The sequence below is a fragment of the Canis aureus genome, chromosome 7, assembly GCF_053574225.1.
Source record: "Canis aureus isolate CA01 chromosome 7, VMU_Caureus_v.1.0, whole genome shotgun sequence".
Taxonomy (NCBI): Eukaryota; Metazoa; Chordata; class Mammalia; order Carnivora; family Canidae; genus Canis; species Canis aureus.
Genome location: NC_135617.1, coordinates 27340808 through 27353484, shown reverse-complemented (window position 1 = coordinate 27353484; position 12677 = coordinate 27340808). Strand labels below are relative to the sequence as shown.

The following is a 12677-nucleotide window of genomic DNA, read 5'->3' as shown; positions in this document are numbered from 1 at the left end:
TTTAATACACAAAAGCAGGTAATTAATTCTCCCCCTTTCCTATCCCTTATTAACTGTGACCTGTGCACGCACTGCTTTGAGTTTCTCAGTACCACAGGGTAGGCTTTAGCCAAACTGGAAATATCCACCCTAATAAAGGTCCACTCTAGGCTTATTGAGAGCAGGTCTGTTTTTAATACTGAAAATAGAGGACCCATAGAGACATCCACATGGGCGAATTTCCTGTTCTTGATTACGCCGTGTGTTTTGGGTTCTACACTAAGCCTAGATTAAGAGATTTAATCCTTTTTGTTTTTAGAAGAAAGGAAGAAAAGAACCAAATCCCACTTCTCTTCCTACCTAGATTTAAGATCATAGTATATTTAAGGCATTTACAAACCAGCCCTGTATTCCATCAACTTTAGTCAGAGGTCAAATATCTTTACCTAACAATCCACACTACTGCCCAGGAAAGTTCTGTCCTTGGAATTTTCTTATATTCATGAAAGATTACCGATTTTGCCTTATGGTTTGGACTAAAGAAATGAAGGAAAAAACAAAATCTCTCTTTCTTTCTCGCTTACATTTTTAACCTACCAAAAGACCTTCCAGGGCGTTATCAACAATAACATGATGTACTCCCCCATATTTTACTTATTTTAATGATATTCCCCTCAAGAAAAGCTCTGATATACTTTGACTGAAATGGAGGAGATGCTAGAGGGTCAAGAAGATCTTGCTAATTATGTTTCACCACAATAAGCTGAAACTTAGAAGATTTTAAAATACTTGCAAACTTGCAAACACTAGAGTCAGATTGATCCACCACCTGCCCTCTCTCCCTACTAGCTTTTGGGAAAACGTAGGACCTTTAGAGAAACTATGAGATCATACAACAAAGAAACTGTGAAACAGGAAAAGTTCTATATGGTTTCTCAAATGTTTCCTCTGAGGATCCAGGTAACCAGAGGCTGCAAACTTCTCCCCCGCCCCAAATGTCTGCTAGCAGAGCCCGAAGTGGCCCAGTGTAAGCAGGCAATGTGACTGAAGTCTAATGTTTTATTCAAATGAGTTAGCATCCTGTAACTAACACTTCCGTATTATTTTATTTAATATTTGTATATTTTAAATAAGCTACCCTCAGGATGATTGACACTCCAGGAAGATATACCACATCCTCTGCCCAGGCTGATATATGGGTGCCTGGTTTTAGAAGCAAGACTTCAACGTCTGCTCTGCAGAATAGACTGGTATTTCTTACAGTGTTTTTCCTACCCCAACCCAAATACCCTTACTCTCTCCCAACTTTGCTTAAGTGTACATTTTCACTTTCTTAAACTCCCTAGAATTCTGCTGATAAATATTTGCCTGGTCCTTCTTTAAAAATATGATACCACAGGTAAGTTAACTACCAACCATGGGTATGTTAGTATAGGAAATTCAATCAGATTGTTTTCCTGTTAGTATCTACTTGGCATTAGCTTTCCTTAGGATATTTAGTGGCAAACTTGTAACTTCACGGAAAGTAAATATATGTAATTGCTGTAGCCCAAGAGCCCCAAAGATAAGAGGGCTGGGGAGAAAGCCAGGGTTTAGAAAAGGTATAGGAAAGTGACTCCCCAGAAAGCATAATGATTTGGAAATCTCACTGCAGTCAGTCTATACCCTAAAGTTTAAAGAAACCTTCTATCTCCTTCCTATTCTCCTGTACCATATGCCTCCAATTTCTACAACCTAGAAGACATACTAGTAATAATAAACATTTTATGTTTACTAATGGCTGGCATTAAATGTATTTGATTGGGCTTGTATAAAGCCTGAAATGCCATTTATGGCATTGTATCAAGAAATTAGTAAAAGTTCCAAACAACAAATTTACATATGTGACATTTTGGAATACACTTTATTCATAAAATAGATTCTACTATGGAAGTCTGTAAACAGCTAACAAACATATAAGCTGAATGGGTTCTGCAGGAAAATGAGTTAAATTGAAAAACTATCCACTTTCTTCAAGTTCTAGCACTTTTCTTCTATGAAAAGTAACCAGCGAATAGAGGGGTCCATAAGTGAGGGATGGGTGTATTAAAACAGAAGTAGGGACGCCTGGGTGGCTCAGTGGTTGAGTGGCTGTCTTTGGTTCAGGTAGAGATCCTGGGGTCCTGGAATCGAGTCCCACACCAGGCTCCCCCCAGACAGCCTGCTTCTCCCTCTGCCTATGTCTCTGCCTCTCTCTCTCTGTCTCTCATGGATAAATAATTAAAATCTTTGAAAAAAAAAGAATTAGAAATCATTGATATAGAATACTGATAGGAATCACAAAGGTCTTATAAAGCTCCTCCACCTCCCTGGCCAATATTAAGTCCAACCACACTATAAACCATTCCAGAATGCCAAAAGGGCATCTCAATTCTTTTTTTATCATTATTTTTATTTTTTATTAGTTTTTAATTAAGTTTTTTAATTTTAACCCCAATATAGTTATCATATAGTGTTATATTATTTCCAGGTATACAATATAGTGAATCGGCAATTCTATACATTACTCAGTACTCATCGTGATAAATGTACACTTAATCTCATTCACCTATTTCACCCACCACCCCCACCACTTCCCCTCTGATTAGTTTGTTCTATATAGTTAAAAGACTGTTTCTTAGTTTGTCTCTTTTTTCCCTTTGTTTTGTTTCTTAAATTTCACATATGAGTCAAATCACAGTATTTGTCTTTCCCTGACTGATTTATTTTACTTAGCATGATACTATCTGGTTCCATCCATGTTGTTGAAAATGGCAAGATTTCACTCTTTTTTATAGTTGAATAAAAATCCATTGTGTATATATACCACATCTTCCTTATCCATCCATCTATTGATAGATACTTGGGCTGCTCCCATAATTTAGCAACTGTAAATAATGCTGCAATAAACATAGGGGTACACATATCCTTTCTAATTAGTGTGTTCATATTCTTTGGGTAAATACCCAGTAGTGTGGTTACTGGATCATAAGGTGGTTCTATTTTTAATTTTTTTAGGAACCTCCATACTGTTTTCCACAGTAATTGAACTAGTTTGCATTCCTATTGCCAGTGCATGAGGGTTCTTTTTTCTCTGCATCCTCACCAACATTTGTTCTTGTGTGGTTGATTTTAGCCATTCTGACAGGCATGAGATGATATTTCATTGCAGTTTTTATTTGCGTTTTTCTGATGATGACTGATGTTGAGCATCTTTTCATGTGTCTATCGGCCATCTGTATGTCTCCTTTGGAGAAATGTCTGTTCATGTCTTCTGCTTATTTTTAAATTGGGTTATTTGTTTTTGAGTGTTGATTTGTATAAATTCCTTCTATATTTTGGATACTAATTTTTTATTACTTATGTCATCTACAAATATCTTCTCCCATTCAGTAGGCTGTCTTTTAGTTTTGTTGATTGTTCTTTGCTGTGCAGAAGCTTTTTATTTTGATGTAGCCTCAATAGTTAATTTTTACTTTTGTTTCCCTTGCCTCAGGAAACTTATCTATAAAAATTTTGTTATGGCCAATTCAGAGATATTACCTCCTGTTCTCTCTTCTAGAATTTTTATGGTTTCAGGTCTCATATTTAAGTCCTTAATCCATTTTGAGTTTATTTTTGTGTATGGTATAAGAAAATGGTCCAGTTTCATTCTTTGGCATACAGCTGTCTAGTTTTCCCAAAACCATTTGTGAAGAATGGTGTTTTCCCTATCACATATTCTTTCCTCTTTTGTCAAAGATTAATTGACCATGTAATCATGGGTTTGTTTCTGGGCTTTCTATCCTATTCCATTGATTTGTGTATCTATACACAAATATACCACTACCATACTATTTTGATTACTATTACTTTGTATTATAACTTGAAATCTAGAACTGTGATACCTCCAGTTTTGCTTTTCTTTTTCAAGATTGTTTTGGCTATTTGAGGTCTTTTGTAGTTCCATACAAATTTTAGGATTATTTTTTCTAGTTCTGTGAAGAATGTTGTTTGTATTTTGATAGGGATTGCACTAAATTTGTAGATTGCTTTCAGTACTATGGATATTTTAACAATATTTCTTCTTTCAATCCATGAGCATGGAATATTTTTCCATTTGTTCATGTAGTCTTCAATTTCTTTCATCAGTGTTTTTATGGTATAGGTCTTTCACCTTCTTGGTTAAGCTTATTACTAGATATCTTACTCTTTTTGGTGTAATTATAAACAGGATTGTTTTCTTAATTTCTCTTTCTGCTGCTTGGTGTATAGAAATGCAACAGATCTCTGTACATTGATTTTGTATCCTGCAACCTTACTAAATTCATTTATCTGTTCTAGTAGGTAGTTTTTTGGTAGAGTCTTCAGGGTTTTCCATATATAGTATTAAGACCATCTCATTTCTAAGGCTTGTAAGTGAAATCTTCACTATCTTCAACAATTCTTGCAACTATCAAGATATGCATTCTCAAGCTCATCAATTTTAGCTGGAAGGAATAATAGCTAACATTAATTGAGTGCTTCCCATGTTCCAGGCACCGTGTTAAAGTCTTATGCATATCCACAAAATGGTATACATCACTCAGTTTTATATATATATGTATATATATATATATTCATTAATCATTAGATTAATGGATTTAGATTAATCCCACAAGCCTCTGAAATCCTGAGAGCAAACAATTAAGAGTAAAAGATTAGGTAAAACAGTCACGCAATTAGCAAAATGAATTAGAATTCCAGTCTCAAACAGTCTGATACCAGACTTTGTGTTCCTATCCATGAATCTATGCTGCCCAAAATCAGAGGGAGTGACCAGATGCTGGCTCCCTGAGTATCCCTGCATGCTTCCACATGCCCCCCTGACCATCTTCCTCTGAAACCACAGCCAATCCCAATCTCTTGATTATCCATGAGTTACGGTTATACCTCCTGCTTTCTGCTGCTAGTGCAGAGGAGTTGAGGGGCTGTTGAGGGGGAGCTGACTAGATTGTGCACAGGGCAACGAGATCAGTATCAAATTAGCTCAAGGAGGCAACCGGGTACATTGCTCCCTCTTACCTCCATACACACAGATACATCTCCAAAAACATAGTTTTTGCAAATACACTTTACATTTCTGGAGGCATTGAACTCAAAGAAAAAGATATCATTTGCAATAGTACCAGCCCAAGAGGTTTTCACATGTTTTTTTCCACCAATATTGGAAGGTTTACCTTGGGTAATACATTTGGTGAATATAAAAATATTATTATATTTAGAATCAGATGATATTGTTAGGATTTCAGCTCCAGTATAAAAGTAACATTTTTAAATAAATTATTTCCTCCTTGAGCCTCAATTGCCCCATCTGTAAAATGAGAATAGGTGTAATATATACATTTAATTCTTGTTATTCATGATAATTGTGTTCTATAAAATCACCCTGAACACTGAATTTAGCAAATACTAACTTATTGTTCCTAGGAGAAATACAGGGTTAGATTCCAGAAAATCCCTGGTCATATTTTCATCAGCTCATCAGTACATGCCTTGGTTTATGTGGGTTTCTGCTTTAAAACACCTTATTTAATATATGTTGTTTATTCACAAACGGTGTTACAACTCATATTTGAATGAAGCTTATCTAACAAACATATTTTCTCTGTAAGGCACATCATAGCCTTCTTGCACTTAGGAACACTAGAGTACTTCAGCACAACACTTGGGAGCCATTTTAAAAAGTGAAATCACCACCAAAAAGCATAAAAATTTTAAAAACTACAGCATTAAATAGGCCTCAAAAAAAGACACTCATTGAGAGCAGGAGAGCTAAGTAAGAAAGCAAAGAGTCATCCTCTTTGACTCAACTGGTAGTGAACTTGATAGGCAACTTGGATTTTTCACTGCTCTGAGCATGCACATGTCCATAAGGGTCCGCAAGCGCACTATGACTATTGATTTGGAGTTTACAAATAAATCACGGCATGTAGGCAAATTAACAAATATAGAATCTACAAATAATGAAGATCAACTATATATCATTAATTGTTATTAAAGATTAAGTCAGTTAATGGTTATGTGTAAGAAAAAACATTTAAAAATGATAAACACGAGGGGATCCCTGGGTGGCTCAGCAGTTTAGCGCCTGCCTTTGGCCAGGGGCACGATCCTGGAGTCCCGGGATCGAATCCCGCGTCGGGCTTCCGGCATGGAGCCTGCTTCTCCCTCCTCCTGTGTCTCCAACTCTCTCTCTCTCTCTCTCTGTCTATCATGAATAAAAAAATGATAAACACGAAAAAATATAGTCCAACTTCCTTGAGCTTGCTAGTCACCATATCATAGATTCTCAATAAACAATTGCTGAGTGAATGAATGATGACTGTGACTTGTGCCTCAAGCTCCTGGGAATCTCAATAGGAAAGTAAGGCTAAAACACATGGGAAGTTACAGTCAGATGATGGAATAAGGCACCAGTTCAAGAGGTGCTGAACCCTACTTCTCATTTGAGGTACCAAATTCTGAATTGCTGGCTCTTTCCATTCTTGGGCCATATCTGGACAGCCTGGCGTACCTAAGAGGCAGTACAGTCACCTGGTTTGCCAGGGTGGCACAGGCACCTTAGTGAACTAGACATGTAAATCACATCTCGGACCCCTGGCAGGAAGCAGAGAAAAGCATATTCATGAGAAAGACCCCAGGCTCCTTTCGTACCTCTCCCACTTCAGAGCCTTCCCAACACATCCCCTCCCATTGTCTCAACAATATTCCAGATCCTTTCACCAGCTGTAAACTAGCCAAAAACCAAGGTATATGGTTTATTTTCTATAGACTGTTAGGTTAAAATAACTTTCCCTTCCTGACTCCCTCTTTGCTTAGCAAATCTCTTTACTGGTTTTCCATCTTTTCTTTTAAAACCATCATAACTGGAGCTTCTCTACAGCTTGATCATTAAAATCAGGCAGGCAGCGATTTGGCAGGCAAAGAAAGGGTTTCAATTCTAACATTCAAGGCACATGTGCAACAGGGAACTTCTCAACTTGGAAAAGAACAGAGATTAAAATTTGGCCCACAGCTGATTTGATCCCTAGAGAATTTTCTTATTCTTTTATCCAGAACTGCTTTTCAACTACAGAGTTTACTCTCCTTCTACCCCCACCTCACCCCTCAATTGAAATTCTGCAGGTTTTGTTCCTTTGACTCCTGGGACACTTTCCTCTTTTAAAATTCCACTTTAAAATTTGAAAACTAAAAAATGAATACCATTCTTTATGCTAGATGTCTAAGACAGACTTTTTTTTTTATTTCTTTTACTGTCCATGTTGAAAAGCACCACACAGAACAATAAATTTGGGTTTTGCTTATTTATAGGATTTAAGTTACCTATAAGAATATTTATTCCTCCCCCTCAATTTTACTTTTTCTAATCAATATCATCAAAGTAAAAGAAACAACTCCAAGAGAATTTCTGTGTCCCGGCTAGTGTTAAGTAGAAGTGAAATATTAAGGAAAATGGATTAAGGGAAACTTATGCAACTTTTTTAAAGTGTTGTTTTTGACCATTCAATTTATTGAAAGAATATGCTCTGTGTTTCTCGATTTAGCAGCAACCATTCTTTTGTTTATATTTAGTTATAGTTTTACTCATTGTTTTACTCTTTTATTGGAAACATAGAGGGTTTTTAACCTAATTTTAAGTCAAAAAAAAAGTGAAGAAAAAATCACCAACTACCATATTAATTTTCATCATTTGACCCTCTAAATCCAGAACTCCAAAGCAGCATGAGACTATATGTTCTTAAGTCTAGTGTAAACTAATACCCAACCCCCTCTCCAAGAAATCTTTTCTTTGATAATTCTGTTATAGTCTAGAAGAAGGAGGAGGAAGAGGCAGAGGAGGAGGAGAAAGGAAGAAGGAGGAGGAGGAAGAGGGAGAAAGGCAAGATGACAGATAAGACCAAGAAAAACCTTTATAAGTTAGAAAGCAGATCATGGTAGGTAATTGACCCAGGAAAAGTCTAAGCCAGATGAGGAATCCATAATTCAATCCAATATACAGTATAGAACATCTAAAAGCCACAAGAATTGGGGACACCAAGTACTTCTGGAAAGTGACATGATGGGGATGGGAGACAAAAACTGGAGGGTTGTCTGAATGTCTATTTAAAAAATATCCACAAAAAAAAAAATAAAATAAAATAAAAAATAAAAAATATCCACTCCCATCTCTTCCCTCATGTCAACAGTGGACAGAAACTTTATTATTTGGAGAAGGCAAAACAAATTTCTGAACTGAAGAACACTAGGCACAATTAAGAGCAGATAATACTGAATGAAAACAAAGAGATTAAATAAAACTTTACATACTGAATGCTGAAACTCTCCACTCTCATTGTCCACTCACCTCCCAGGATGCTGGTAATCAGGTTCTAGACTGACGTCTTCTCTGGGAAATCCAACCATCTCAAAGGGAAAAAACCTAAAGACACAAATGTCAGGGTTCCACAAGGAAACAACACGGACAGTCATCCTGCAGTGAAGTCTGTCCAGGAGACCCACCCACGAGCACCCCGGCCTTTCAGGGCTCCACTCTCAGGTATGAGTAGGCAGACACAGATCAATCAACATCTAGGGGCGGTCTCCAGCTTTAAAATAAGGGCGCCAATCCAACAGGACAAAAGCAGCCAATAGAAAACAAAGACTCTGTAGAGAGAAGGAAAAATAAAATTATCACCAAAAAAGACAAGAAGAGATACTACAACTATGAAACAAGAACGGGAAACCATTTTTTTAATTTTAAAAAGAAACATTCAGAAAATAAGGCAGGACTCTTGGAAAGCAACAACACAGCAGTACAAATGACAAACTCAGTAAAAGCCTCAGCAGGAAAATTTGAGAAAAATTTCACAGAAACTATATCAAAAATATTAAAAGATGGAAAAGAGCAAAGAAAAGATAATACAACTTGAACACTACCCTAGGAAATCCTACATCCAAGGAAAAGTTTGAGAAGGAAAAAACAGAAATAAAGGAATCATTGAAGACATCATTCAAGAAAGTTTCCCAGAAAAAAGAAAAGAAAAGAAAAGAAAAGAAAAGAAAAGAAAAGAAAAGAAAAGAAAAGAAAAAAAAGAAAAGTTTCCCAGTACTGAAAGATCAAGTTTCCAAATGTCAAGATCCCAGCACGTGCCCATCAAGAGTGGATGAAAATAAATACTCCCAAACATCATTATGAAATTTCAGAACCTGTGATCAAAGGGAATTCCCTCAAGCTCCTAAGCAGTTAAAAATAGGTTTTCTACAAAAGAGAATGAACCTAAATAGGATCTGAATTCTCGGTAATGTCACTAGATATTAGAGCAATGCCTTCAAACTTCCGAGGAAAAAATTACTTCCAAATGAAAATTCTATACCCACATACCAATCAGGCATAAGGGTAAATAAGTACTTTAGGTCAGGCAAAGTGTCAGAATATTCACCCTTTCTCCGCACTCACAAATAGGAGAAATGAAAATCAACTGTGAGATATTCTTATAGAGAAATATACATTAATGAAGTTAATGAATTTCAGCTAAAAGAAACAGTGCATATAAATCAGAAACATAATGTTAAGTAGAAAAAATGAGTCTCAGAAGGACATATTGTACATGATTCACTTATCTAAAGTTCTCAAATATGCATATTAAATATATTGTGTGGGAGCACAAAATGTGGTGAAACTACAAAGAAAAGCAAAGACTAAAAAACAGTTTAGAATCATGTTCACCTGGGGCACCTAGGTGGTTCAGTGGTTGAGAGTCTGCCTTTGGCTCAGGTTGTGATCCCAAGTCCTGGGATCAAGTCCTGCATTGGGCTCCCCATAGGGAGCCTGCTTCTCCCTCTGCCTATGTCTCTGCCTCTGTGTGTCTCTTATGAAAATCAATCAATCAATCAATCAATCAATCATGCCCCTCATGAAAGGAAAGGGAGGGCAACAAGGCATCGAGATTAGAAAGCAGCATACAGGGGACTTCAGAGGTAAGCCTTTTACATAAGCTGGGAAAACAAGTGCTCCTGTTGGAACTAAGATAAACACACAGAGCTCTACAGAATTCTTATGTGCAACCTGCCAATGCTCTGTTCTTTTTATAGAACAAGAGCAGAAGGGCTAGGTGGATAAAGAATTATGGGAAAGCTAAGTACATGTAGGAAGTTGTCTTTTGTTAGGAGAGACATGTAACCCTAAGGGAACCCACATGGTTCAGTCTTGGAGCTGTAATGCCTTCAAGAAACACAGTTCAATAGCCAAAAGTAATTTAAAAGGAATTCCATTCTTTGCTGTATTTCTAGAAAACCATAATGAGGATAGCAATTGATAGAAAACCATAATGAGGATCTCAATAACACTTACTAAATCTCTATGCCTCTCCTGCCCCCTTCCTGCACGCCTGCAGCTCCTCCCACACCAACTACTGGGCTAGCAATTCAACTTCTCTTTGTCAGATTGGGGGTACAGAGAAGTATGCTGTGCACACCACCCTCTTACAAATTTTTGCTGTCATGAATTAAAATAGAGATTGTATAAAACATGTGACAACAACACTTAAGTGGTTGAGAAACACAGGTAGGAAACTTGACAGAGGTGGCCTTATTTAAAATACTCTAGTCAAGAGGCACCTGGATGGCTCAGTCAGTTAAGCATCTGCCTTTGGCTCAGGTCATGATTATAGGGTCCTGGGATTGGAGCTCTTCACCTGTCCATCAGGCTCCCTGTTAAGCAGGGAGTCTGCTTCTCCCGCTCCCTCTGCCTCCTCCCCTCTGCTCATGCTCTGTCACTCTTTGGCTCTCTCTCTCTCAAATAACTAAGTAAAATCTTAAAAAAAAAAAATAAACTAGTCAAATGTTCTCACCCTTCCCTTTCCACTTTTTAACAACCTAGGAGAATTAGAGACAAAGGCCAAGGCATCAAACCCCTGTCTTATCTAAGAGTATGAAATAATACATTCAGGGAGAATCAGTAGTAAAAAGAAAGTATACAAGATAAACTAATCTGTTTTAAATGAGTATAAAAATAATTTTGACCCCAAAACCAGTAAGAAAGGTGTTCCTTTAAGGACATTCTGACCAAGAAACTATATTCATATTCCAAACATGGGCTCTGCAATCCCGTCAGCTAACACATTAGTATTCTTGTGTGCTCTGTAGTAAAAAGGGGTGCCTGATTACAATTCGCTATCCAGAATTTTATGGCTAGAACTTGAAGAAAACAGGGTTTCTGCCAAAATAGCTTCCTGCCCAGGTGCTGAACCAATTAACTCTTAAGCAATCAGGCAGTAAAACCAGTAATGGTGAGTTTTCTGAAGTGCTATATGTAAGGAGACAGCTTGGAAAAATAAAGATGAAAATGTGTTTTCATAACCAGGAGTGTCTGAAATCCTGAGAGACTGTTTGAACGCCTTGCTGAAATGCATGTGACACTGCAAATTCCCAGATGATCTGATGGTTAAAGATCTATGCAGTCAACACTGACACCTTTTTTCCCCAAAATGTAGGGAAAACTATTTTGTTATAATGTGTAATTTGACTATCTATGGAGAGCCCAGTGACTAAATTTGCTTTTGAAAAAAACTGTTCAAATATGAGGTTGACTATTAAAATATTTCATCCAACTAGCAGCATCAAAATAAGAATTACAGCCGTACCTTCTTTTAAGAATAAAAAGATAAAAAGCTAGTAGTCAAATAGTAGCTTTTTTTCTAACTCAGCTACAAAATATAATACACAACATTGTACTATTTTAATAATTTCACAAATAATTACTTAATGCTTACAGAGGAAGAATATGATATAAAACATGATGATATAAAGCATACAAATCTGGAAGCAAAAGTTCCATATCTCTGCAACAATGAAGCATCCAGATTTGCCAGTCTCAAGGAGTACCATGGTAAATCTTCCCCTGTGCACAAACCCCCAACTTTGGTAGACATCTACAAGGGAATGAAATTGATATTACTTTGGAAAACCAAGGAACTGAATACAGATCTGGTTCCTTCTCTCCTTCCTTCGTTCCTTCCTTCCTTCTTCACTTCCTTTCTTACTCCCTCCCTTCCTTCCTTCCTCTGTAGTAGTTTTCTAAGGATAATTAGGGAGATCTTTAGAGCCCCAGATACCAAACTAACCTGAGAACTGGAAAGTCCACTGGGTTTGTTGGCTTTGCTATTAATTGGCTTCATAGCCTAGAGCAGCTACTTACTGTCTTTGCACAGTAGCATGTATAACATGTCAAAATCCACATATTCCTTCCCAGGGAATTCTGAAGATAGGGTTTTGTCACACATTGTGCTTGGTTCTGACTGAATGAAAGGTACAATGGGCATACAGTTCCAAGAAACATTTACAGCCCAAAGGAGAAGATTCCAATCAATGATTAAGCAAAGGAAGAAATTTCTAGAAACATTTTAATTAGAGCTGGAGAGGTCCAGCTCTAATTTTGGCATTTCAATGGGAACAAAAACAATAGGTGAAGATCAGAAAGGAAGGTGATGATTGCAGTTATTTTGATGGAGTAATTAAAACAACAGGCACTTATAGAGCGAGCAGGCAGCAAGACAGCAGGAGGGTTGAAGAATAGAAAACCAAGAGAGGAAAGAGGATTTATTTATGTGTGGGCGGCCCCTAACACAACTCCACTCACCAAACATTTATCGAGCACTTCCTGAGGCCTGGCTCTGTGTTAA

At 37.1% G+C, this 12677-nt stretch overlaps 1 protein-coding gene across 23 annotated transcripts in view; it reads right to left on the bottom strand.

Annotated features, from left to right (window-relative positions):
- LOC144317176 (uncharacterized) overlaps window positions 1-12677 on the bottom strand; it is a 324931-nt gene that overhangs the window by 131393 nt on the left and 180861 nt on the right. For 18 of the 23 annotated variants that reach the window (XR_013383092.1, XR_013383093.1, XR_013383094.1 and 15 more), the window contains one exon: window positions 8363-8437. The exons of 4 other annotated variants lie outside the window; for them this stretch is intronic. The gene's annotated coding sequence lies outside the window, so the exon portion shown is untranslated. Of the gene's footprint in view, window positions 1-8362; window positions 8438-12119; window positions 12205-12677 lie in introns of those variants that run through there. One more of the 23 variants, XR_013383097.1, reaches the window with a different exon arrangement.